The sequence below is a fragment of the Peromyscus leucopus genome, chromosome 3 (genome assembly GCF_004664715.2).
Source record: "Peromyscus leucopus breed LL Stock chromosome 3, UCI_PerLeu_2.1, whole genome shotgun sequence".
Taxonomy (NCBI): domain Eukaryota; kingdom Metazoa; phylum Chordata; class Mammalia; order Rodentia; family Cricetidae; genus Peromyscus; species Peromyscus leucopus.
In genome coordinates, this window is record NC_051065.1 from 149,390,622 (window position 1) to 149,417,164 (window position 26,543).

The window sequence follows — 26,543 nt, forward strand, 5'->3', positions numbered from 1 at the left end:
TATAATAGTCTGGGTTGGCATCCGTGGTCTCTTAGTGTCTGCATGAGGTTTGTCCATGATCTTCTAGCTTTCATAGTCTCTATTGAGTAGTCTGGTGTTATTCTGATGGGTTTGCCTTTATATGTTACTTGGTCCTTTTCCTTTGCGGCTCTTAATATTTTTTCTTTATTCTGTGTGTTTAGTGTTTTGATTATTATGTGGCGAGGGGACTTTTTTTTTGGATCCAGTCTATTCGGTGTTCTGTAAGCTTCTTGTATCTTCATAGGTATTTCTTTCTTTAGGTTAGGAAAGTTTTCTTCTATGATTTTGTTGAATATATTTTCTGTGCCTTTGAGTTGGTATTCTTCTCCTTCTTCTATCCCTATTATTCTTAGGTTTGGTCTTTTCATGGTGTCCCAAATTTCCTGGACGTTTTGTGTTAGGACTTTTTTGTCTTTATTGTTTTCTTTGACTGACGAATCTATTTTCTCTATCATGTCTTCAGCGTCTGAGATTCTCTGTTCCATTTCTTGCAATCGGTTGGTTATGCTTGTTTCTGTAGTTCCTGTTCGTTTTGTCAGGGTTTCTATTTCCAGCATTCCCTCAGCATGTGTTTTCTTTATTGTCTCAAATTCATTTTTCAGATCTTGGAATGTTTCTTTCATCTGTTTAATTGCATTTTCTTGGCTTTCTTTGATTTCTTCCCATTTTTTGTTCGTTTTTTCTTCCATTTCTTTAAGGGAGTTTTTTATTTCCTCTTTAATGGAGTTTTTCATTTCCTCTTTAAGGGAAGTTTTTATTTCCTCTTTAAGGGAGTTTTTTATTTCCTCTTTAAGGAAAGTTTTTATTTCCTCTTTAAGGTAGTTTTTCAATTCCTCTTTAAGGAAAGTTTTTATTTCCTCATTGAGGGAATGTTTTATTTCTTCTTTAAGGGCCTCTATCATCTTCTTAATGTCATTTTTAGGGTTGATTTCTTCTGTTTCTTCTGTCATGGTATGTTTAGGTCTTGCAGGTGTAGAATCACTAGGTTCTGATGTTGCCATATAGGTCTTTATGTTGTTGCCTGTATTTTTGCACTGGCGTCTACTCATCTCTTCCTCTGTGAGGTGCAGGTGGTGTCTGTGTCTGAGAGTGCCTCTCTTGTTCTAATTTTTAGTCTTGGTTTAGTAGTGGTTCTTGGTTAAATTGGTGCTATTGGGCTATTTCTTCAGGGGCAGCTGATTTCGATCGGTGAATTATATATACTTATGATTCTGGTGATCTGGTTTGGTGTCTGGGTAGCGCCTTCTTCTGTGTTCCCAGGTCACGTTTTGTTCATTTGTCAACTCCTCAGCTGATCTTGTTTCCTCAGACTTTAAACTGTAGGCATCTGAATCCTCTCCCAGATGGGTTTCAGCTGAGCAGGGTAGTCTCACCAACACCTCCGAATTGTTGGGTTTCACAGGATCAGCAGCTGGGCCCTGGGTTGTCCTCAGACGGAGTGTTCAGATTCGTTCTGGTTCTGACCCACCGAGATAGCTTCTTCCCCAGATGTTGGGGTTGGGGCGTCCCTGTTCCAAACTGCGTCTGCTTGTCTCCGTCCCTGGACCTGTTTACCTCTGCAGTCCGCCGCCGGGCCTGTATTGTCCCTGTCAGCTGCCGCTGGGTCTGTCTGCCTCTGGGGGCCGCCACCGGGCCTGAATGTCTCTGTCGGACGCTGCCGCCGGGCCTGTTTACCTCAGCGGGCCGCTGCTGGGCCCGTCTACCTCCACAGGCCGCCGCCACAGGCCTACCTGCGTCTGCTTGTCTCTGCCGCCGGGCCAGTCTACCCCTGTGGGCCGCCGCTGGGCCTGAATGTTTCTGCCGGCTGCTGCCGGGCCTGAATGTCCCTGTCGGCTGCTGCTGCCGGGTCCGTTTACCTCAGCAGGCCGCCGCTGGGCCCGTCTACCTCTGTGGGCTGCCGCTGGGCCTGAATGTCTCTGCCGGCTGCCGCCGGGTCTGAGTATCCCTGTCGGCTGCCACCGCTGGGCCCGTCTACCTCCACGGGCCCCCACCGCAGGCCTACCTGAGTCTGCTTGTCTCTGCCGCCGGGCCTGTCTACCTCTGTGGGCCGCTGCTGGGCCTGAATGTCTCTGCCGGCTGTCGCCGGGCCTGAATATCCCTGTCGGCCGCTGCCGCGGGGCCCGTTTACCTCAGCGGGCTGCTGCTGGGCCCGTCTACCTCCACGGGCCCCCACCGCAGGCCTACCTGCGTCTGCTTGTCTCTGCCGCCGGGCCTGTGTACCTCTGTGGGCCGCCGCTGGGCCTGAATGTCCCTGTCGGCCGCTGCCGCCGGGTCCGTTTACCTCAGCAGGCCGCCGCTGGGCCCGTCTACCTCTGTGGGCTGCCGCTGGGCCTGAATGTCTCTGCCGGCTGCTGCCGGGTCTGAGTATCCCTGTCGGCTGCCACCGCTGGGCCCGTCTACCTCTGTGGGCTGCCGCTGGGCCTGAATGTCTCTGCCGGCTGCCACCGCTGGGCCCGTCTACCTCCACGGGCCCCCGCCGCAGGCCTACCTCTCATGCTAAATTCTTAAAATAGAAATTTAACTGGGAATCCTGACTTTCCCCTCAGCTTTCTGAGCCAGGTAACCCCAGGGGGGCCTGGGAGGCAAAATCCATCAGGTAGGAGTGGGTCTCCTCTCTGGCACCCTGGTTATGAGACCAGGATCCGTCGTGTCTGGTGCTCTTTCTGCTCCTTAAAGCGTTTGCTCAGAGCCCCGAGCTGTCCCTAACACACCGAGTCTGGGGGAGTTGAATCTCTAGCCCCTCCCATACTCCAGACTTTTTCTTTTAGGCCACCAACCAGCTCCCAAATCATGACGTGGAGCCTTGTTAGTTAAGAATGCTTGGCCTTACCTTAGCTCTGATTTTAATCTGTTTCTCCTTATCTATGTTCTGCCTTGGGGTTTTTACCTTTCTTTCTGTGTGTCTTACTTTCCTGCTGTCTCTATGTCTGGCTGGCTGAGACCTGCCTGGCGGGCTAGCTGGCCCTAGGCGTCTCCCTCTCTCCCTGGTTCTCTCTTCTTTTTCTCTTTCTTCTCTTGAGCCTAGATTTCTCCTCCTACTTATTCTCTCTGCCCACTAGCCCTGCCTATCCCTCTTCTGCCTTGCTATTGGCCATTCAGCTTTTTATTAGACCAATCGGGTGCCTTAGACAGACAAGGTGAAACAGCAACACATCCTTTCATACTTAAACAAATACAAACAAATGTAACACACATTTATACAGTTAAAGTAATATTCTACAGCATAAAAACATGGAACACATCTTCACATACTTAAATATTCCACCACATCCTAGTCTTTCTCACTCTTCTGTGGCTCTCTGCTTCCCACTCAAATTCCAGGAAGGGAGGTCAGAGCACCTTTAGTCAGGCTACCTGCCACCGGCTCATAGTTGGAACAACAGGACCTTAAGCTGAGTGCCCATCTTGCTGCCTTCAGGTCCCATTCCTGAATGGGATGGATGCTGGGTGGGCAAACTCACAAATGTCCAGCATGAAGCCAATGCCACCAAGTGTCCCAGCCCAGGAGCCAAAAGTGCCTTATGAAACTCTAAACACATATAGAAGATATTGGGACAGCACCCTGGGGTGAACTGGCAAGGAGATCCAGGAGGGGGAGCTTGGCTGGGAGGGTCTCGCCGCCTTTGGCCCTACTGCCCCAGCAGGCCTGAGTGCTGAAGGCAACTCTCTGTATGGGGCCCATTAGTGACTGACTGTGGAAGCTTGAGTTTGTGTGGTAAAACTTCAGCCCATCTGCCTTTGCTTTTCTCCCCTTAAGTGTTGTTTGTTTGTTTTTAATTAAGTTGTTGCCATTGCCTTATGCTACCTGTTTCTTCAATGCTAGGGAGAGAACCTATGGTATCTTTTAAACCCCAAGTTAAAAGTTTTTTATTGTTTATTTATTTTGTCTGTATCTGTGTGTTTATGCTTCTGTGCCGTGGTGTACAGGAGAAAGTCAGAGGACACCTTGTGAGAATTAGTTCTCTCCTTCCGCCGTTTGCATCTTGGAGATTGACCTCAGGTCCCCAAGCTTGGTGACAAGTGCCCTGAGTCATTTCATCTGACCTGACCTCTTAAAAGGGGCCTTGGCCACGCCAGGCATAGAGTCAGGAGTGGTGACTGGCTCGCCTGTGCTGATGCGCTGTCTGGTGGACACTTTCCTTGGAACTTTCAGTCCGGGCTCTGTTTCCAGAGAACAGAGGCAGATCCTCGGAGAGGCCGGGGACACCTGGCCCTTGAGGCCGCTTGAACTCCATGCTCTCCTCCCTTCACTCTCCTGAGATAGTGTACGGGAATGAAGGTCTGTGGCTGCATCCTACAGGGTAAGGGCGGGCACTGATGCTCTCCATGCAAGCAGAGGGCTCTCTAAGCAAGGGGAAAGAATTTACTGAAGACTTGTAACCAGTGATGTCGTCTGAGGACTGAAGAGGTCATAGAATCTGGACAGATAGACATTTTTCCTCAACCCTTTTCTGTCCTGTCTTTTTTGGGGAGGGTGAGAGGCAGCGGCTCTGAAATTGTAACTGTTTTGTTGTTATAAAAGTATGCTCAGTACTCAAACCGCTCCCCAAATGAAAAGGCACAATAAAAGAAGATGATTTCTTTAATTATAGCCTTTTCCCCCTGCCACCTGGTGCTAGGGACGAAATTTAGGGCCTCTGGCATGGCGGGCACTCACTGTACCACTAAGCCACACCGCCAGCCCAAGAAGATGATGTCTGGACACTCAGTTCCCACCCACTGCACTGTTTACACAGCAGTTCCTGTGTGTTCGCATTCCTTTGCACTGGTCTTCCTTCTCCAGCCTTCCTCCTCAGGCTAGATCCCTACTTCACTTGAAAGCCCTTGGCCACAGAGTATGAGCCCAGCTCTTCTCTCTAAGCTGGAACTTCTACAGGTATAGGGAGTCTCACTTCACAGATTACCTCTTGCAATCCAATTGTTTTGGGTAGGGGGCATTGAAATCTCCCCCCCCACACACACACACTTCCACAGAATCTTTCAGATCTCAGGTAAGCCTTCTCAACCTTGGGAGGAGCGCCCTTTACCTGACAATAACTATTTCAATCCACTGCTCACTCCCCATTCATATGGTCAGTCCTACAAGTTAGACCCTCTGTCTCATTATCCTCGCCACATCTGTCATTCCCAGACAAATGCCTTGTCATTCAGACACTGGGGGGAGGGGGTGAGACTGAAAGCCAATCAGAAGCTTTGATCAAACTACAGTTTTTTTTGTGATCTCAGTCAGAAGCAAGGAACACTTGGGATCCTGCAGAGAATACTTGATGTTTCTGTCTTTTCCCAGTTACTGAGTTTCTTACAGGGTCCAGACACGATAGATAAGAAATATTTTGGGGCTAGAGAGTTGGCTCAGCAGTTAGGAGCACTTGTTGCTCTTACAGAGGACCTGGGTTCAGTTCCCAGCACCCACCTGGCAGCTGACAAACATGTGTAACTCCAGTTCTAGGGGATCTGTCACCCCCTTTTGACCTCAGTGGGCACCAGGCACACAATGGGGCATAGATACATCCACGCAAAATGTGCATACACTTAAACTAATACAACATTTTTTAAAAGAGATGTTTCTGTACTCACTGGAGCAGCTCTTTTCAGAAAAACATCTGCTCAGAGAAACAACTGGTCCTACAGATGTTTTCAGAAATGAAACATTTCTGACTTACAGAGGAAACCTCACTGAGATAGACTATAACTTGAAAATGATACTTGGAAAGTGCTGGATGATCAAAACCTAGCATTCTTGGATAACTTGTAATTTGATTTAGTACGTTGAGAAATTTTACAACCATGTTAAGCTCTTTCTTCTCCCGTCTGGAAGGATACTTGCAGTGTAAAGATGTAATTATTGTGATAAGGTGGGCATGTGACTTCAGAGAAATTCTAATCACTATGTCCACCTAAATGAGAATGGATATGGCATTAAGAAACAGACTCCTGCTGGAGAAATAGCTCAACCATTAAAGGCTAGGCTCACACCAAAATATAAGAAACAGACTGAAGCAAGACAGGGAGCATAGTGAGATATTTCGTTCATATTATTTATAAGATATTTAAATAGTTTTTTAGTTATTTCCTTTCACCTCCTAGTAAGTCTTGCAAGACAATCTTAATTCTCATCAGACCTGCTCTAAGTTTGAAGCAGTGAAAGGAGAAAGCATATGGACAGACTCGCTCGTCACATCTATTACCTAATTGTCTTCTTTCTGTTGGTTGGCTTCTATTTTTAAAATTTTTTATTTATTTATTTTATGTGTCTGGGTGCTTGGCTTGCATAGATGTTTATGTACCGCATGCATGCCTAGTGTCTGCTGAGGCCGGAAGAGGTGTTGGATCCCCAGAACTGGAGTCACAGACGGTAGTGAACTGTCAAGTGGGTGCTGGGACTCGAACCTGGATCCTCTGGAAGAGCATCCAGTGCTCTTAACTGCTTAACCCTGTGTGTTCTTTTTGAACAGCAGTAAGCACTGTTAACTGCTAGGCCATCTCTCCAAACCCAGTTGACTTCATTTTTATATTTTGTTATTATATAAAATGTATGTTTTGGTGGTTTGAATTTTTTTTTTAAAATAGAGACTTTTTCTGGCTGACCGTGTTTTACTTGATTTTATTTTTAGATTTGAACCTGTTTCAAAGAAATCATTCTGAGTGCTGTCAAATGCCATGAAAACATTTACTATAACAAATTCCTTGTGACTTAAAAAAACATTATCTTTGAAATTAATGTGTCAAGGGACAAGTTTGGGGCCAGTGGGATGACTCCGTGAGTAAAGGGTGCTTACTGCCAAGGCCTGACAGCAATTCCAAGAATCCACATAACGGAGGGAAGAGAAACGACTCCCCCAAGTTGTCCTCTGACCTCTGCTTGAGCACTATGGCATGCATCCCTTTCCCCCAGCAAAATAAATAAATGCAAAAATAAAAAGCCTATATTTTAATATGACCTATCTGATTGGAGCCCTGGCTGGCCTTGAACTCAGAGACCTACCTGCTTCTGCCTCCCCAGTGCTAAGATTAAAGGTGTGGGTCACTATGCCCAGACTTGCAAGCTTTTCAGATCAGGAAGTTGCCTGCCTAATTATAGCACAATCACCCGACACAGGAAAGCAATGCCGAATCGAGGATGTTGTCTGGCTCCTCAGAGCTAGCGAGCAGGCTGTGATGTTCACCTTTGGTAGGTCACATTCTTCACAAGTTTGACAGCTCTGAAGAATGTTTCCATTGAACTTCTTCAGATCTTCATACAAAGCAACAGTTTCTGGGGAGGGAACCAGCTGCATCTGTACTTGGAATTCTTTTTTGGGAGTGTTAGCATTTTTTTTATAATGGTAAAAAATTAGATTTGAAGTACAAGGTACAATGTGACCACTTTGGAACTTGAGGGGGACGTGATCCTCGTAATTATAAGCTGTAAGGGGCTCTTTGTCATTGAGGTAGCTCATGAGAGAAAGCAGTGGAAGGAGAGTCTCTGCATGACCAAACTCAAGGTGTACAGAAGAAACTGGGTGAGACCTTTCCATGTGCTCGACTGCTTTGTCCAAGTGCTGCAAGGTATCCTGAGACAGGATGCTGATGCACAGACTACTAGTAGTATACCAATAACTTCTTTTCCGGTATTCTTTCAGATCACTTAACTATTCCAATCATTTTGCATTGTCTTTGTCAGGACAGCATACTAGGGTTTATTAGCAATGTGTATATATGAATGACTGCTGCTTCTGCATGTAGGTGTGTGCACCAATGTAAGTGCAGTGCCTATGGAGACCAGGAGAGGGTGTTGGATCCCCTAAAACGAGTTAACAGGTGGTTTTTTGTTTTTTTTTTTTTTTTTTTTTTTTTTTTTTTTTTTTGAGTGCCTTGTGGGTGTTGGGAACTGAATGAACCTAGGTCCTTTGGAAGAGTAGAAAGTGCCACTGAGCTCTGTCTCCAGCCCTAGCCAATAAGATTTAACAGGCTAAAAAAAAAAAAAAAGCTACCTAAGTTAAATCTGCATTTAATTGTTTACTGGCATTTGGGAATAATAACGATGATGATAAATAATCCCTTTTTAAAAAGCATTCTGGGGGCTGGAGAGATGGCTCAGAGGTTAAGAGCACTGGCTGCTCTTCCAGAGGTCCTGAGTTCAATTCCCAGCAACCACATGGTGGCTCACAACCATCTGTAATGAGATCTGGTGCCCTCTTCTGGCCTGCAGTCATACATGCTGTATACATAATAAATAAATAAATCTTTTTTAAAAAAAAAAGCATTCTGAATTTTGGGTCCAGTTTTGAAGGCTTTGTACATGCTTAAAGAGCTGTGGAGTCCCTTCCTACTTTAGCTACAAACGTCTCACAAAGACCAAAAAATGTCTCCTTAGTTTGTCAATCATTCTTGGAAGGTAAATGCCTGCATCCTCATAGGCCGCAACCGCAGGTGGCAGTGCGGCCACATCCTCTGCAGGAAGGGGGCGCTGCTGTCCACACAGCCACTCTTGTGCTCCCAGGCCATCCCCCGCCGCACCCTCCCTCTGCACGCAGAGCCTTCAGGTCTCAGGCTAGCTGATGCTGTGGCACCCTAGGTTGAGGGGGTGACATCATAACGAGTTCCTGCGGCAACTTGAGGCCACAGGGTGCAAAGCGAGAGAGCAGCCCCCCAGCCAGGGCCCCAGTGGACACCGTGCGACCCCTTCATGTGTTTTTGTAGGCTAACTTTGACTCTGATCCTCCTGCCTCAGCTGAGATTACAAGTCTGTGCCGCTATATTTTTCTAACGTGCTAGATTTCACACTTGATCTTATCCAACAGGTGGACAGGCGATGTGTTTATTTTAATATTTGTATTACATTTATTATCTTGTATCTATGCATGGGCATGCCTGTGGAAGTCAGAAAAGAGCTTGCGGGAGTTGGTTCTCTCCTTCCACAAGGAGTATTCGGAGGGATCAAACTCAGGTCCTCAGCATCTCTACTCACTGCGGAATCTCTCCCACCCTCCGTGTTTCTGTTTAAAAAGACGCTGTCCCAAGCAGGTAGAATGGGAAACCCTGGACTGCTTCTCCCCCTCCTCACTAGGGTAGCTTTGCCTATGGTTTCTAGATGAACACAGCATTTAGTCTGGACTGAATCAGAGATTCAAAGAACCCAGGCACATGTGTGCCTGTGAATCTCTGCATACACACAGCTATAGAACAATTTTCTGGTTCTGCAATTGCACATGAAGATGAACATCTGAGGCTGAGGAAGTATGTAGCTCAAAGTCCTTGCCTGGTATGTACAAAACCCGTGTATATCTCAGCATCCCTAAAATGAAAATAAAGACATCAACCCAGGAAACCTAAAAGCCCTGTGGGCATACCTGCTTAATTTGTAGAGCCCGTCAGAGACCTGCTGGAGCAGGCTTGGGAAGTCTTTCTCCGAGGCCAGTGGGACTCTAGGGTTCTGTAGTAAGTGAGGTGGCGGCTCTAGATAGCTCGGTGGCTTTGGCAACCGATTTTCCCTCCACAGTCCCATCTTGGTTTTACCTGCAATTGCTATGTAGAATTCCTGACTATTGCTAAGTACACGCAGACTGGGGAGTTTGAGGAACCCCTTTCTCAGCTGTGAAAAAAGTGATGAAGACATAGACGTGTGATTTTGTCAATTTGTATTTTAAGATCCTTTCTGCCTGCCACTAGGATAAAAAGCTTATAAAACAGGAATTAGAAAGTGAATGGTGTGTGTGTGTGTGTGTGTGTGTGTGTGTGTGTGTGTGTGTGCATCTGTCTGTGTGTGTGTATGTATTAAGATCTAGCTGTGAGATGGTAGTCTAGGGATAAACTCAGAGCCCAGGAGTGTCCCCAGTACTGGGACACTGCCACCTGTGCATCCCTTAGCTGACTTCCAGCAGACTGGGCTAGTCTAAAATTAGGACTTTAAACAATTTTTTTATTATTATTTTTATGTATATGAGTGTTTTGCCTGCATGTAATGCTGTGTCTCTTGTGCATGCTTGGCATCCCTAGAGGACAGAAGAAAGGACGTCAGCTCCCCTGGTACTGGAGTTACATATGGTTATTAGCTACTGTGTGGGTGCTGGGAATGGAACCTGGGTCCTCGGGAGGAGCAGCCAGTCCTCTTGACTACTGAGTCATCTCTCCAGCCCCAGAGGCAAGGACTTGAAGCGCATCATCGTTTTTCTTTGCTGGGTCCCTGTGACAGTGGATAGAGTTCAGGAATGAAGTTTGTTCTAAACCACCCCTGCACTTCCTTTTTGAGTCTCTTATCCTACATCTGAGCTTTCCTAAAGCATCCTGGGAGTTTCTGAGTTATAGGAAGCTTGGGAATTCCTTGGGGGGTGGGGGACCATAAGGATGAAACCCTAGCAGCAATGAGACACACTAGCAAAATCATGTGGGAGTGGGCTGGCAAGATGGCTGAATGGGTAAAAGGGTTTCCTGCAAGTCATCTTCACACACACACACACACACACACACACACACACACACACACACACACCAAAATTTAAATACTTATTTTCCCCCTAAGACAGAGTGGCACATGCCTTTAATCCCAGCACTCGGGAGGAAGAGGCAGGCAGATCTCTGAGTTCAAGGCCAGTCTGGTCTACAGAGCAAGTTCCAGGTCACCGTAGAAACTCTGTCTTGAAAAACAACAACAGCAACAAAATGAAGGAGGAGGAGATAATTAGCACAGCCTGTATTTTCAGGGTTGTATTCCAACTGCCAGTGGGGCAGGATATTTTTACTGAAGACCTGGTTCTGGGGCAATGCACACTGCCCTTCCTTCCTCATGGACACAGAGCTCATTCCAGCTCCAAGCATGCTGGGTGGTGGGAGTACTTCCTCTTCCCCTGCTACTGAGCATTCCAACATGGCAGAGACACACGCTCACTGTGAGCACTTCTTACTCCATAGCCCCTGGACCTTCCAGCGCAGATTTGCTATTCTGTATTTCTTTCCTCCTTGCTTACAGTTGCTGCTTAGTTGTTACACGTTGTCAAAGAATCGAGAGGGGGCGGGAGATTGCAGTGGACAGAATGTACAATTTGGAAGACCAAGCTCCATTTATATATTTTTGGAGGCCTCAGGATGGAACCCAAGGCAATGTGTATGCGATGTAATTACCACTGAGTTACAGCCCAAAGCTCTGGGCTTTCTCAGGCAGGATCTCAGAGTGTACACCATGCCGGCCTGGAACTTGTGATCCTCCTGCCTCTGCCCCCCAAGTACAGGCAGCTTTCTTAACCTTGGCCAGGTTGGTCTGCTTTGTGAGCCATTGTTTCCTGCCTTCCGTAGACGACCGTCTGCCAGGGCTCCTCACAATCTGCTTCGCCGTTCAAACGATTTCACAAGCATAGAAATGTGTTTGAAATTCTCTCCGCCTCTCTTTTCCTCCGTCCTTGCTTCCTTTTCTCTCCCTTTCCCTCTCTTTTGCTGGGCTTCAAGCAAGCTAAGCATTCACTTACCACAAGACCCCCAGCTCTGGCATGATCTCTTATTTGAGTATAGTCGATTTATGAAAATAGGAGACCATGTTTGTCTTAGTTAGCTTTCAGTTGCTATGATAAAAACACCATGACCAAAAGCTACTTGAGGAAAATGTTCATTTCAGCTTGTGATTGGAGTCCATCGTGAAGAGACGTCGGGGCAGGAACTGATGCCGAGGCCATGGAGGGGTGATGATGACTGGCTTGCTCCCCCTGCTGCTCGGCCTGCTCTCTTCCACACCCCAGGACCACTTGCCCAGGGGTGGCACTGCCCACTGTCGCCTGGACCCTCCTACATCCATCATTAATCAAGAAAATACCCTACTTCACAGCACTGATGTGAGACTGGAAAGAAACGATGCACATAAACCTCTCCCAACAGTACCCAGCACACAGGATATACTGCGTTTGTTCAGGTTCTTCACCGTCATGACAGAAATACCTGACACAAACAGCTTAAGGAGTTCTTTTAATCCGTGGCTTCCCATCTTTGGCTCCCGGCTCCGTTGACTTGGGTCCCCTGCTCACAGGCAGAAGAGCATGGCAGGAGGGATGTGTGCACCTCATGGTGGAGAGGAAGCCGAAAGACAGGAAGAGGCCAGGGACAAGATAACTCCAAGGACTGGCTCCTAATGACCTACTTCAACCAGTCAGGCCCCACCTCCTAAAGTTTCCAGCACCTCCCAAAATAGCATACCAGCTGGGGGACCAAGCATCAGATACATGAGCCTTTCTGAAGAACACTTCTTATCTAAGCCATAACAGTTAATAAACACAAGAAGTAGCAGCTGCTGGATACTAGGGAAAGAGGATTATCTGGGGGCAGAAAACATGGAAAATTAGGGTCATGAGGGCACAAGGTAGAAAAGTCGCTACAGTTAGCCCGTCCAGGAAGGCTACCTATCAGGACTGTACTTCCGGGTGTCTTTGGACAATCGTTGGAAGGTGGGTTGTCTGGCTGCAAGTGGAACTCTTAGGAAAGGCATCCTTAATACCTTACAGTTTGGACGCAGAGGAGTACAGGCTGAAGAATTCTGAAATAAAGGAAGCGAAAGGCCTGTGAGAAAGCTCACCAGTAAAAAGCATTTGTCACCAAGCCGAGGACTGGTCCCCAGGACTCATGGTAGAAGGAGAAAACTGACTTCTAAAGGTTGCCCTCTGACCTCCAGCTCCCCACGCCACCCTCCAAATAATAAGTTTAAAAAATGTAAATAGAGGGCAATTGGTCTGAGGCAGTGCTAGCTCTCTGGAGTAAAAGTCTACAATGGAGCAGACAAGGCCTTCAGGAATGTTCGCAGGTCTTCAGCTAGACGTGGAGGGCGACTGAGAGCGCATAGTTGACTTCAGCCAGGAGGAACAAACTCTTCAGCAGGGCCCGAGGGTCATCAGCCCGTGGGGTTTGCTGCTGAAGGCCGGAATCCTGCACAGTCCAGCAGGCCGGTGAAGAATTAACTGAAGCTTCCTCGGCCTCTGGGAGCGCAGAGCTTAGGAGGCGCGGTCTACACACCCAGGTAGGAAGAATGCTCCTCCTTAACATATGTAAGGGCCTCGGGAGAATATCGACCTGCTTTCCCGTAATAAGAGACTAGATACAGTGATGTCTGTAAAGGTGTGGTGTCAGAAGGTCTACCCACTTCCAACCGAAGTTCTTTAAGATGCCTGCAATTGAAGAGATTAATAATCTGGTGCAAGGGATGAGGAAGTAAGAGAAAGGCTTCCTAGAGGTCAAATGTGGTCTAACACCCTCATCGGATTGGAAAAGGAAACAGAGGCAGAGAGTTGGCGTTACCCGCTCCAAGTCATATAGATATAGGATTCAATTCTCCGAAGTTTTCTATAGCTTTCCCCCCCCGGAAATCCGACACTTCTCTATTCTGTCCCATCGGGATGAGATAAGGAAGAAAATTCTAGCTTTGTTTTGAGGCGGCTTCTGAGAGCAACAAACAAGTCCCCTTTAAGGGAGTCCTCCAGTCCCGGGTCTGGCCGGCTTTGATATGCCCCCGGTGCTATCCCGTTGGCCGTTTTGTGTGGCTTCTCGCCCCTTCCAAGATTCCCAGCCAATCACCTCTTTCCTCTCCTACTCCGTTGGGCTTTCAGGAATGTACCATATGGTCCGGGCCGAGGGGGGGAGAGAGCAGGAGGGAGGGAGTGGCAGCTATGCATTCCTTTACCTTCTGCTTGTGAGCCGTGAGATTTTGATAGGATCCAGCCTGCAGGTGGCAATCCGGTCCCTAAGAACGAACTCTAAGAGCGACCTGCGGGAGCACTGAGCACGCGCGCCCCCGTTGGGGTCGGTGGTCTAGCCTGGAGGGCCGCAGCCCCCGCCCTCCCATGTGCCCGCCCCGCCCCGGCGGCGCCGCTCCTGCAGCCGCCGCCGCCGCTGCTGCTGCCGCGCCGGACGCTGCGGGCTAGCGCGCGGGGGCTGCGGCTGCGTGTCCCGGCGCGCGGCTGGGTGGCCCCGCCGGCCACGAGGGCACAGCAGCATGAAGCAGAGGTGAGTGCCGCGCTCCTGGGGAGCAGCCGCATCCCGCCCACGCTGCGCCTCGATGTGCCGGGGGTCGGCGGCTGGCCCACGGCGGCTTTGGCGCGGGTGACCGCGGCGCCCCGATGCGTGGCTGGAGACATCCCTCCCGGGCAGCCCCGGGGCTCCGGCTCCGTTCTGTGCCTGGAGCCTCTCTCGGGCAGACGGGTGCGTCCGGAGCGCTGGCCGAGCTGCTGCGCCGGCGAGGAAGCCCCTCTGCGCTTCCCGCGCTGCCGGGCCGGTGTCCGGGTCCCTGACCTCCAGGAATCCGGTGCTAGGTCAGGTCGCGCCCTGGGGCAGCTGAAGAGAGCTGTCTCGCTAGTAGGAGCGACACTAAGCGGCTTGGACTGGGTGTGCCCAAGGCGGCTTTGTAGGGGAGAAGACTCAGCCTGGGGAGTGGGGCTGCGCTCCCCGATGTCCCTAGTCCGGAGCCCAGCAGGCGCAGTGTGTGGGTTCCTGAGGTCGTTATGGCAGGTGGCCATGAGGGAACTCTTGACATTTCCGTCTGGTGGTAGACTGAGTGGGGTGCAAGCAACGACCGAGGCCTCTTATCTCAGCGCCGTGCCCCTTCCTAACTGCCTTACAAAGTGACAACACTGTTGGAGGTCCCCGTGGCACACTAGACATCTCTCGCTTAAGAATAACCTTGGAGAGCCCTACCCAGATATGGGTTTGTCTGGTGTTCTCAGACAGCCAGCCGGCGTGATGGCCGATTGCAGGTTCCTGGCGTCTCTGCTTGGCAGGGATCGCATCATCCAGCTCTTTCACAATTGTTGCTGGGAAGAGGGGTCCTTCAGGCGCCTCAGCGCAATTGGGGTCGTGGGTCAGCCTTGTATCTTGGCTGATTTTTCTCCCGAATCCGGAGACAAAGTTATTTCCAAGAATATACACCACATCCGTATTGCTTTGATTTTAGTGCTTAAGTCAAACATTAATTATGGCTTGTGTGAAATGGATTAATGCAGAGCAACGGAGATCATTTCAGACAGTCGTATTTGTTTATTTTAAATGTGACTTGGATGGAGAGAATAGCATTTAAATACCAGGACAGCAGTGTGTGTTTGGCCCCCCTTGACTGTTGGCCACATACACAACCATTTGGGTTGATGGTGAGAGAGAGTGAGATTTTTATGATGAGGGAGACATCTTACAGATTGCTGCTGCCAGCAGGAATAATTTGACTCATGACCCGGCCACAAAGGATGCTGTTCATTGTGGCTGCCTTCTGTGAGCACGTTTCCCAAGGTCCTTTAAGAGGATATCATAAATTTCATACTTGATTGCCACATGCACTCAGGTCACTTATTTTAGCCTTACGGGGAGCTTTTCTTGTGCTCCAGGTTGTAAAAGTCTTAAAGTATCTTTTAGTGGTCTGCTAAGTAGCATGAGTTGATTTCAGAATTACAGCCAAGACCATGTTCGGTGGCTTGTTCTGCAAAGAGTCCTTTAGAACTTGGACCCAGTTCCTCAGTTAGAGCTCTTTTCTGTGTTTAGGATAGTGCCAACTTTTGAGGAGTCTAAAATGTGACTGCCAGCCGGTTGGGGCTTTCACTGTACCAGGGTGTTTGTATCCTGTGGTTTCTAGGTGTGGGAGAGGAAATAATGTGGGAAATGTGCTTCACACAGTGCCGAGGACATAGTAGGTGTGCTGCGCCCAGTGTTGAGCGTGCCTTGTGGGTGCTCAGTAGGTCCTCTTTGATTGGAAGACCTGGGTGGGGATGGAGTTGGGCCTGGTGTCCTCCCTGACCGGGGAGACCAGCTCCCCTCCCTCCCTCTCCCATTCTTCGATTTCTAGACATTTTAATAGGAGGTTGTAAGTGACATTAAAGAAGGAAAGTTGAGGTTTGCCATCTGTCGCATGCAGTTTTTGGTTGTTGTTAGAGTTCGTTGGTTGTTTTGTTTAGAGACAGGATCTCTTTCTGTGTATTCCAGTCCGGCCTTACTCACTGGCGCCGCGCTCTCCAACCTTCTGTCTGAGCTTCCTCCATGCTGGGATTACCTCTACATCTCTCTGACCCTCACCTCATGCTCGTGTGTTCCTTTTTTTTTTTTAAAGATAGGGCCTCTTATGATCTGGGCTAGCCTTGAACTCCTTATATAGCCAAGGATGACCTGCCTGATCCTGCTTTGTGGCAAGGGAGCTCCTGATCCTCCTGCCTCTACTTCACGAGTGCAGAGATAACAAGTGTGACCCACCACACCCAGCAATATGTTGCATTTTAAATATTTATTTTTATTTACAGGTGTGTATGTGTGTGTCTCTGTGGGTGCCACACATGTGTGCAGGTGCCCTTGGAGGCCAGAAGAGGGCGTTAGATCCTCTGGAGTTGGAGCTACAGGTGGTTGTGAGCTGCCTGACCTGGGTGCTGGAAGCCGAACTCCAGTCTTCTGGAAGAGCAGTGAATGTTCTTAACCACTGAGCCATCTCACCAGATCTAGTGTTGCATTGTGAAAGACAGGATGGTGCCTGCCTTAGAAGAGATCTTAAGTACCACCCAGTAGGAGAGCTGACCCTTTTTTCCATCTGTTGGTTACTCTGCCCATCCCACACAGGGTTTCTCTGAGTAGCCTTGGCTGTCCTGGAACTAGCTCTGTAGACCAGGCTGACTTCGAACTCACAGAGATCTGCCTGCCTCTGCCTTCCTGGTGTTGATTACTCTTGTAGGTGAGGATTTTACTTGGTGGATTGACATGTCCAAGTGGAACTAGAATCATTACTTAATTTTCCCAGGCAGTGACATCTGAGAAGTGGCCAGGGCGGCTGAAGCTGGACCAGCAGGCCGGGGTAGCTTTCGTGGACTCTGCTCTGGGCTCGGCAGGGAGCCACCGTTTGCCTCCTCCCTTCTTGCGACTGGTCCTATGAGCAGATTAAAAGGCTATCAGAACTAATGTACTTGGGGAAATAAGAACCATCATTGGTTTGTTTATGTTGCATGATATTGGGCGTGACATTTTTACAGAAGGTGGCTCTGGATTCAGTAACTGCTCTTTCTTTGAGGAGGTGAGTTCCTTTTCCTTCACTAGTTGACCCTCTGGAGGCAGGTGCTTGGGCCTCACTCAGCTAGGAGAGCCCTCTGTCACTGGGGCACACCCCCAGCCCTTGTCATTGGTTCTTGACTGTAATGTAGTCAAATTATAGTACAGTGTCTCCCCAGTCTGTAGATGAAGGAACAGGAGTGACGTGATTGGCCCTGAGTACAAATCCATTGATCCTTGTATTGGATTTCTCGTGTTATAGCTCCCATTGATAGCTCGGGAGGAAGACAGGCCCACACCGCTCTTGTTTTTAGGCACTGAAAGGTTTATGGCAGACCGTTGTACTTTTCTGATTGCTGGTAAGCAATGTTGCTGCTCTTTGCTTGCTAGTCCGTGCCTGTGCTGGATGCACACAGCTGTCTACTCTCCTAGCTGTGTGTAACTTATTCTAGGTATTCCCCATTTCGTTGGTGACGAACTAGGCATTGAAGAGATCCCAGGGCCAGGAAGTGACAGAAAGCCCTGGCTGAGAACAGCTCAGCCTCGGGGCATACTCTGGGAGTATCATCCCAGCCCCATGCTACAGTGGTGACTAACGGGGAGACTTTGGGGTTCTGCTATTCTCTCCACCTCTACCTCCACTTTCTGCAGTGGACAGTCATTACCTTAGGCGGGGGCGGGGAAGCAGAACTGAAAAAGACATTTATCTTGGGAGAATGTGAAGTATTTAATGAAACCAGACAGGACGATTATTAGGACCACAGAGTGGAAGTGGTTCAGGTGGGGGAAGTGATACTCTGACCCGCAGCCGGTCCTCAGGTCCTCAATGCTCAGGCCTCTTCACCTTCTCACTGGTTGAAACTGTGGCATTGGAGACCTGGCGCTTTTGCTGAGGTCTGCAGAAAGGCAGGGGCTTCTTTTCTGCTTTCTCTGGAAAGCTGGACACCTGCTTCCTTTCTGGTGTTTAGCTTCCACAGATAACACAGCACATTATCCAGTTATGTGGGAATTGGAGGGGACGTCGCTTGGAAATTTACCTAAAATCCATGGGGTGGACTTTCCCTCCCCTTCCAGCCAACCCCTCTGTCATCTTTGGCTCCATTTTTCAGAGTCCTCTGAGGCAGTGGGATTAGGTGGGGTGGGGTGGTTGTCACACACCTGGATGCTTAGATACACCATTCGGCAGAATGATATTTTTATTGCTGTTCCAGTGAGGCTGGGTCATAGGTGATCAGCTGTTTTCTTCAGGGTGGGTCAGCTGTCTGAAGACATGCAGATGTGATACTGAAGACAGGAAAGCGGTTTCCTTTAGCCCTGCTCTTGAAAGACTTCTCTCCATCGGCTGCTTAGATTTGCACAAGAGGATGGAAAGACTGTTGGCGTCTTGAAAAATGAAGGGAAGGGATCATCCTAGTAAAGATCAGAGAAGGGGGGCTGTGGGCTTTACCTCAGGGAAAGCTGGGGGGGTGGGGTACGGGACGGAAGCTTTTGCTGAGCAGGAAGGGCCCTGGTGAGAGCGGTGGAGCCCTTTTGTGTCTGTCAAGGCTTCTTCTCTGCGTAGTGCCTGGCTCTGGGGTTGAGACTGGGCTGTGAATTTGAGGAGAGGGGATGGTGGCCAGCAGAGGGGGCTTCTGCACCGGGAAGGTCTGCAGGTGCTGTTACATTGTATATGCGGTTAACTCTGGGAAGGGGACCACACGGCCAGCGACTGACTACTCACTGCCATTGGCTTCTCCTTACCGCTTTAAAACAGATGTGCAGGGCTGTGGGCGTGGCCCTGTGGTAGAGCACTTGAACCCTGGCACCATTTAAACTGACAAAGTTCTACTTTGTTTGATCCAACCTGCTCTCTCTTTCTTGCCTCTGCCCCTGGAGCCTAGGAAGGCTCTCCACCTTGGGAGCTTGGGAGAAGAGGGAGGGAGGACAATCCCCCCCTTCCCCTAGCTGCCCTGTGATTAGGGATTTCAGGGTTCTGGAATGGGGAAGGGGGAGGTGGGGAGAGCAGCCTGCTGGAGCTGTTGGGCTAATGACGGTCCTGATCACATGATCAGGGTGGCAGACACTGGAGAGTCCTGCCTGAAGCCTGTGTCCCGAGTTCTCTGCAGCGTCCTAAGCCAGCCTGGGGGCAGCCGGTTGGAGTAGGGTGCAGAGCTGTTACGTCCCTCTAAGAGGGTAGTGGTCTCAGGATTCCCCTGCAGGCCTTTGGCTCTGCACCTGTGCCCTCACAGACTCCTGTGACTTTTTCTCTGTGTAGTCCTGGCTGTTCTGGAACTCACTCTGTAGACCAGGTTGGCCTTGAACTCAGAGATCCTGCCTCTGCCTTCTGAGAGGTGGAATTAAAGGCATGCGCCTCCACCACCTGGCAACTCCCGTGACTTTTAAAAACCATAATCAGACTTCTCCCTTCTCCCTAGAGTCACCTGACTGAAATGCCCTCAGGAAGATGGGTTAGATAGCATCAGATTTACTTATTTATTTTTGTTTGTTTTGAGACAGGGTCTCACGATGTCACCCCTGGCCTGGAACTTGCTATGTAGACAGGGTTGGACTTGAACTCAGAGATCCTCCTGCCTCTGCTGCCCAATTAAAGGTGTTGGGATTAAAGATGTGTCCCTCCATGTCTGGCCATATTTCTCTTAAGTGTTGCATTCTGGAGCATTTGGAGGACTGTACAGGGCAGTAGAAAAGTTCTTCAGGGGCCATGGGCTGTGCTGCAGGATCTGAAGTGTTGAGTACAGCCTCGGTCATGTCTTTTCCTTCCTCTCCTTTTTTGCCTGGCGTGAGTTTCTCTCTTTTAAATTTTCAGTGATTTTATTTTCTATTACTCTGTATGTATGTATATAGTGGTTAACGGTGTATAGTGTGTGTGTGTACACACACACACACTCTCGAGCCATGGCACACATGTAAAGGTAAGAGGGCAGCTTTGGGGAGCGGGCTCTTTCCTTGCACTGTGGATTCCTGGGATCAAACTCTAGTGATCAGGCTTGGGCCGCAAGCACCTTCCCCTGCTACGCCGTCTCGCGGGCCCTGGCGTGGGCTTGCATTTCCAAGGCTGTAGCCCAAATCAGTTGTCATTACCTTGGTTTCTTTATGGGTAGGGGGCAGGCTGGAGAGGCTACCCCTGTATAATTAATCAGCAAGCGGACTTTTAGAGTGGAGCCTTTGACCCAGGTAGGCCTTGACCAGTGGGATTCCCTTATTTCCCTGTGAAGATGGAAAAAGGAAGTGTTTTATCTAGAGATTTGAATTCTGTCAATTTGTTTCCAAGACAGGTAGGCTCTTCTCAAAACCAGCCTTGCAGAGGTGGGGGTTGGGAGTCAACCTTGTGTCGCTGGTATTTTAAGTGCCTCTGAAAAGTTTTGGGCCTGATGGTCCGTGACAACAGAGAAGCCACCATAGTTACTGCTTACCTACCAAGTGACCATACTCCGGGTCAGCGCTTTATGTACACGCACCGTCTCCCCCTCCCCGTTCTACAGTAAGCGTCCTTAGTGTTCAGAAAGGTCACATCCATAAACCCAGTCAATTGCATAAGCTGAGCCTGTAATTACCATCATATAACATGAACCCTTGAGGAAGCAGAGGGGGAGGGATTGAAGAGGAAGTAGACGGTGGTAAGTTGAGTCAAGCCCTCGGGATTCTCTGAACACCGTGTGCCCAGCCCCGGTAGGGCAGGCGGAATAAGAACTCCTGGGCCTGTGTCACTCAGAGCCAGAGAGCAGAGGAGCAGGGAATTCCCCTAAGGCTTCAGGTGGTGACACACTCCCACTTGACATATTTATTGAAGAACTCCTGCAGAGGCTGCAGGAAGTTACCATATTTGTAGTGGGGGGGGGCAGCACAAAAGCGGTGAGCCACCCTGTATGGTGATCTGTGATGTAATCGGTCAGGAACCCTGAACTTTGAGTGGCGAGCAGAGGTACCCCGCTGCAGCGCCATACTCTCCCCGGCTGGGTTGCTTGTCTCTTGCACACTGCAGTGAGGCTGTCTAGACGTTACCTGCCCCCTGTGGTTGAGGCGGGGATGTTTGTATTTTGCCAACAAGGTTGGGTCGTTTCTGTAGCTCTTCCCCCACCCCCCCAGGACCTTGGTGGCAGGAAGGGCTGGGCTACCTCTCCTTCCTGCAGACTGCCATTGATTGGGTGTCTGTCCATCACCACTGGGGATCTGTTGGCTGGTCCTCTTGTCTTTGCCTAGCCACTGCTTGCCAAGATGAGGGACAGGTACTCCAATGACAGGGCAGGCCTTCCCAGAGGACATGCTGCCAGCCACACCCTCTCCCAGGTGTTCTGATAATCCTCATGGTCACGGTTAGAACCACGTTGGTACTGCCAGATCTTCCTTGTGGCCATGATACAACCCTGTTCCCGCTATGACCTCGGAGGCTGCTAGTGTTTCAGACTCCTCTCCCAAGCCTCCACCTCTTGTTCGTCTTTTGAGGTCACTTGCTCTGTTTGGGGGCTGATGTGGACAATGGCCTACTTGGACCTCTTGGTGCTGAGTGTGCTCAGTGAAATACAGTTTTGCTTGGGTTTTAGTCTTCTATTTTCCAAGACCTTTGGGCCACTTAGGTCCATTCCAGTGGAAATGGCTTGTATACCCTGGAAACAAGTCAAGCGTCTTCCAGCCTCTGCTCCTTGTGTACCGACTCGATGCCATTTGGCAAGCATGTTTGGTCCATGCTGTTTCTGAAGAGTTTTCCGTGACCAGCGATCCCAGAGTCGTGCTCATGGGCTTAAAGGTGATGTCTTAAAGGTGATGTACGGAGATGTGCCTCCCTCCAATAAAATAGTGCCTGTCTGTACTTCCTGGCTTCAGTGGACTTGATCACAGTAAAGGAATTTTGTGACACAGTTCCTTCTCTAGGCATGTGACGCTTTGTCTGTATATGACTTTCAAGCAGGCTGAAGTGACCGCCTGTCTTTTTGTTTTCGTTTTGGGTTTTGAAACAGGGTCTTGCTGTGTGGCCAGGCTGGCCTCGAACTCAGCTTCCAGAGGCCTGCGGTTACACATGTGAGCCTCCTCCCCTGCTTGCCTGTCCCTTTCACCTGCCTTCCCCCCTACCACACATGCAGCCGCAGGGGCCTGGAGGCCGCTGGACACGGCCTCGGTAGTGCCCCGGCCCGTCATCTTGGCCTGCTGGTGTGGCGGAGCTAGGTGCCGCCCTGGGCTGTCAGTCAGGGTATATGCTGTGTTGGCAGGGGCTGGCCGGGCAGCTTGTGCTCATGCACTATTCATCGGCACGCCAGAAGTTGTCGTTGTCGTCGTCGGTGCCATCTTCTCCAACTGTGCGGCCTCCTCGTGTGTCCCATGCAGAGTGGCCTGCCTTTTGTTTATTCCTGGGTTATTTTGCAAGCTCTTGCGGGCTCTGAAATACTTGAGCATATGCAAAAGGCAGGGCATTCGAGGGGCATCGATAGGTCCCCTGTAGTAAAGGAGACGAGCGATTTGGCCGAAAAATGTTAGGCTGTGGGTTGGAAAGGGAACCCATCTCCTATTTTATTTTACTTTTTAATTCATTTTACATACCAACCACAGATCCCCCTCTCATCTCTCCTCCCGATCCCCCCCTCCGTGTCTATTTTAGAAGTACCCTTTGTGTTATGATGTTTTTCTTCTCCTTACAGTACGTATGCATAGTTATGTGATGCCCACTGAGTAGGTTGGGAGCATAAGGCTCGAAGAGGCCTAGGTGACTTGCCTGAGCTTTCTCAGCTCATACATAGTGGTTTTAACTCAAGACTAGAGGCAGCAGCTTGTGTGGTGGTTGAGAGCATGGGTTCTGAAACCAGCACCTCTCTGGGTAGTGGAAGGCATGCCTCCGCTTCATGGTTCCAGGCGGCAGAATTCCACCAGGCGCGTGGTGGGCACACAGTGGCCTTTGTGCCCGTGCTTCTGAACTTGGAGCGTGGGCCTGGGACTCTGGGTTTCCTCTCAGGTAGGGAGCAGCCTTGGGCAGCATGTGTGGGGTCAGGCTGTGCAGTGAGCCAGGAGCGGGTTTCTGTGCAGAGCCCTGGACAGGAAGCTTGAGCAGTACCAGCTCCCAGGAGGAACGCACCCGCCACTGGGCCCTTCCTGCCGTCCCGTCCAAGGTTGGCTTCTCCGGCTCCCCTCTGTTGTCTCCCACTCTTGCTGGCTCTCTCTCCTTCCTGTCTGCCTCTTCCCTGCTGCTCAGCATTCTCTCGCCACCTAGTAATCTTTTCCACTTCCTGAAATCATATATTCATTAACTTATCGATCAGGCCTCCTGACCTGCCTCACTGTACTGGGTTTTAGGGCAAGGGCCTAAAGGTTTGTGGAAATGTGTGTTGTCACTGTTCTTGAACCTGCTGGCTTCAGAAGATATAGTACTGACATAGGCTGTGCGTGCGTGCGTGCGTGCGTGGGTGCATGTGTGTGTGTGTAATGGCAAAAATAGTATGAGCCGTTGATTGGGGAAAACCAAGGTGATTACAGCTATACGCTTCTGAGAATCAGTTGTGTGCCCTGCCCAGGAGTGTTTAGGGGATACATGCATGGTCAGTTCTGCGTCACCTGAATTTCACAGGTGAGGACATAGAAACACTAGCATGTACTAAGGACACTCAGTACATGAAGGAGAGCTACCTCAGGTTGAACCTGGTCCACACTGACCCCTGGCCTACAGAGGAGGTCTGATTCATGTGTAGCCTAGGTCATTGATGATTGTTTATGTGAGAAGATGGTCCTTTAAAAAAAAATCTCTACCTTGTTTATATAAATGTCTGCTTCCCCCCCACACACTTTATACATTTTTTGAATTGTTTTTTTTAGATGTTTTACAGTGTTTTGACCATATTCGCCCCTACGCCAACTCCTCTCGTCCATCTCCCCTGCTCTTCCCACCCACCCAACTTTGCCTTTTTTTTTTTTCCTGCTCATCCAGAACATCTGTGCTGCACCCCTTCTCCTAAGGCCCAGGGGTCAACCTGAAGAAGGGCTGGAAAGAGCGTAAGATCCAGAGGCTGTGCTTGAACACAAGGAAACGTGTCATCCAGACCCGGCAGGGCAGCAGCCCTGCGAACTCACAGCGGTTAGGATGGCATGCACAAGCCCAGCGGGTGTGTGTGTGTGTGTGTGTGTGTGTGTGTGTGTGTGTGAAGTCCGGCCCCTAGCCCAGGAGCTGCAGGCAGCTGATAGCTCCTGGAGAGGAGGGTCCGTCAATTTTAAGAGTGTTAACCCCTGGTAGGCTAACCTCGTCCAGCGTAAGGCCGCCTATCCATGAATACATGGGCAGCCCAGAGAAAAGGGTGCATAATGTAAGCCGTAGCTTCGAGTTGAGAGCAAGCCTGGGACATCCTAGGTGGTGAGGGGCAGCCCTGAGCCCTGGGAGCCGAGCTCAGTCCCTTGAGCCTGAACCACTGTGCTAGGCTCTGCCTGGGTGCTTGGAGGGGGAATAAGCGGCTCTCTTCTCCCGGGGGAATCTTGGTGTAGCTGGCCAGACACTCACACACAGACGGCTCCCTCGCCGTGTGCCGGAGCTTCGATGAGGGCAGATGTAGGGTGCAGTGTGAGCTGAGGAGAGTGAGCCTGGAAGTCTTCCCAGAGCCTTGAAAGGCAGGCTAGTGGCCGGCTGAGAAGGCCTTTCTAAAAGACGAGAAGGGCCATGAGCAAGTGCCTGGAGCCAGTTGGTCCCCAGGGTCTGTGTATGCCTCAGCAGTGAGTCTATGGAGGCCATCCGGAGTAACAGTTTGAACAGGGTAGGAGAGGTGGGGGAGCAGGATTGTTGTGGGAGGAGTCACACTCTGTCTGTGCGGACTGGAAGTGAGCATTTCAGTTCTGGGAGCTGGGTCCTTTCTGGGTCCCCTCAACCCTGCCTCTGTGATGCTGACTTTGTCTCCAGATAGAGAGGCACCTGCTGACCAAAGACACCTCGTCTGTGTTCATCTTGGGAACACACTGGGCCTACTTACAGGAAAATGGGTCATCCCCCAAAGTTGCATCACCCTGAAGTTCCATTTCAGTGTGGGTGATGACCCCCAGAAGCGGCATCAGAGTCCCCACCCCAGCCCACCTTCCTCTTCTTATATGCTGGAGTGGTTTCCCACCACACACAGCTGGAGCAGGATTACCCACACCTGGGAACCCCCCACTTCCTCAAGGGACTGTTGATATAGGCCCAATCTTGTGAGGGTCTTGTGATAGTAATGGTTTTGCCCATACTCAAAAGACAGCCTTTCAGGAATATTGTGAGAGGAGTTGAAGATAATGCAGTACAGATGGGCGTGGCTGTGGCCACTGAAGCTGTTATTTATGAAATATGAATTTCATGTAACTTTCATCTGTTATAAAAGTGAGTCTTGTTTTGATTTCCCCTGAATCATTTAAATTACATAAAAAACATTGTTAACTTGGAGGTTGGATTTGGCCACTGGTTTGCCCACACCAGCAGTTGGTAATAATTTAGATGTGACAAAGGACTGGGCCAGGATGTTGGCATTGAAGATAAAGAGGAAGGGACCTGATGCCAGAGACCTTGTGGAAAGAAGATTCTGATTAGATAGCAGTGAGGAGATGGGTGGGGGTGGTGGGTGGGGGTCGGGTGGAGGAGGTGGTGGTGGTGGAGGAGGAGGACAAGGCAGGAGCTCTGGTTAAGTGTTCCCTGGCCCCATTCAGTAAAGAGAGCCAGGAAGCAAGAGCCAGTAACGTGTGTGAGTGCTGGAGAAAGCCCAGGGTAGCAAGCGGGGTGTCTGTGCTTCCAGGTGCTCTGTCAGGGTGTGAACTGTCCGATGTCTCCCTCCGCACACATGCGTGCCATCTTGCCAGTCGGCTGGCAGGAGGTCCTGCTGTAGCTGGGTTAGGCCCGGTGGGTATTGCGGCAAAATTTCCTGTGTAGAAGCTGCAGAAGCGGTCCTAGAGCGGGGCCCTGTGGCCTGGTACCTCGAGGGACGCGTTAGGCTTCATCGGTCACGCTTTGCCCCGGTTGCTTACACCTCTCTATTCTAAATGCTCCAGTGCAGAGTTATCAGAAATAAGGCTCCACGTTCCACTGCCACAGTACAGAGCACCAGGGCCCTCGGCATCGACGGGGAGCTGTAGCCCGACTGTTTCTGGAGCTAGTGCCCCACCCCGGAGCTATTATTGCTAGATGACTGCTGTACTCAGATAGTAACAGGCATTCATCACGGGGACGTCTGCCTTGGTCCCAACGGGATTCTCCTGCGTGCCAGCTGGGGCTACTCAGCGGTCCCCTGGGACCAGCAGTGGCCTGGAGGGAGAGCAGTGTGGGGCCAGAGGGTCACCTGTCTTTTGACCTGTCACTGGAGGGTCAGTGCTCTGTCTTTCCTCATGTAGCTCTTGCTATCCCGCCAGCTTTGTGAGGATGCCAGTCTCCAATTGAACTGGACGCAGCGTGTGAGATCGGTTGTCGGGGTGACACGTCTTCCCTTTTACTCCCCTCCATCTCAGACCATGGAACATGGTTTCTTCTAAGATGCATTCCCACCCCCCCCACACACACACCCGCCTCTCGCCCTAGGCTTTACCTGGAAAATAAAATGAAAGGAAAGTTCAGTAATTTATTTTTGGAAATAAGGTGTGTG

General features: G+C 50.0%; 1 protein-coding gene across 13 annotated transcripts in view; it reads left to right on the forward strand.

The window, feature by feature from the left end:
* The window catches only part of Mical3 (microtubule associated monooxygenase, calponin and LIM domain containing 3), a 217,716-nt gene that overhangs the window by 12,551 nt on the left and 178,622 nt on the right, over positions 1–26,543 (forward strand). For 12 of the 13 annotated variants that reach the window (XM_028880423.2, XM_028880421.2, XM_028880425.2 and 9 more), the window contains exon 1: positions 13,857–13,977. The exons of the other annotated variant lie outside the window; for it this stretch is intronic. The gene's annotated coding sequence lies outside the window, so the exon portion shown is untranslated. Of the gene's footprint in view, positions 1–13,856; positions 13,978–26,543 lie in introns of those variants that run through there. 13 annotated transcript variants of the gene reach the window in all.